This window comes from Echinops telfairi, unplaced genomic scaffold (genome assembly GCF_000313985.2).
Source record: "Echinops telfairi isolate 266 unplaced genomic scaffold, ASM31398v2 ScPeMD7_18;HRSCAF=68, whole genome shotgun sequence".
NCBI lineage: Eukaryota > Metazoa > Chordata > Mammalia > Afrosoricida > Tenrecidae > Echinops > Echinops telfairi.
Genome location: NW_022103915.1, coordinates 76,164,937 through 76,165,824, shown reverse-complemented (window position 1 = coordinate 76,165,824; position 888 = coordinate 76,164,937). Strand labels below are relative to the sequence as shown.

The 888-nt window shown below is 48.2% G+C and overlaps 1 pseudogene; it reads right to left on the bottom strand.

The window, feature by feature from the left end:
• Nucleotides 1-466, bottom strand: part of LOC101646637 — a 5,433-nt pseudogene extending 4,967 nt beyond the window's left edge.
• Nucleotides 467-888: the final 422 nt, after the last annotated feature.

The following is an 888-nucleotide window of genomic DNA, read 5'->3' as shown; positions in this document are numbered from 1 at the left end:
TGGAAATAAATTAATTAAAATATTGTGACCCGCCTTTTTTTTATTCGCTACTAAAATATGTTTTTCACTTGCTAGTCCTGCTCGTAATTTTTAAAAACCCTGCTGTGCACATGCAAATGAATTTCTGATCATGTGTCCACCACTTAAAGAAAAACAAACTTGGGTTGGATTTCAAATCCTCAAGTGCCCCACCATCATTAATATGCTAATATCCCAACGAAATCCACAGCAGAACGGATTTTTCCACCTGTATTCCGTTTTTTAAAAGAAGTTAACACGTACCAGGAATCAGCAATGATCAGTTGCATAGCTCACACTTTGCTGAGAGGCAGAAGAGGAAATGGACAGCTTACCGTCCACTATCTGACAGATTTGTTAGGCACATTACGTACGAGCTCGGTAATGCTCCTGAGAACGTGCCCTGTCCCCAGGTTCTCGGGAGGTGTGCTCCACCAGCAGACGCCATGGTGGTGGTTCGCACGCACGCAGAAGGGCGCTGGAAGACTGACCTAGAGATCGGCAAGGTCACGACCTTGAAAACCCTCTGGAGTCACCCTCAGAACACAGGGCGCCTTGAGTCAGACCGACTGGGCAGAAACGAGCGAACCACAACATCCCTGCATCACAGACAAGGACATAAAAGCTAACTGGCCTGTGGCCCCTCGTTCCGTTGGTAAACAGTAGAATCTGAACTAGTCAGATCTGTCTGAATCCAAACTCTTGCCGTTTGAAACGAGGCATCTGTGGGTCAGAGGCGCAGCCCTCGTGTGTACTCAGCCTAATTCCTCCAGCCGGGAAGGCCAGGTCTCCCTGGATCCAGCCAGCGCCTGAAACAGCTCCTCTCTAAGGACTGGAAAATGCCCAAGTTGTCACCAAGCTGCAGTCACA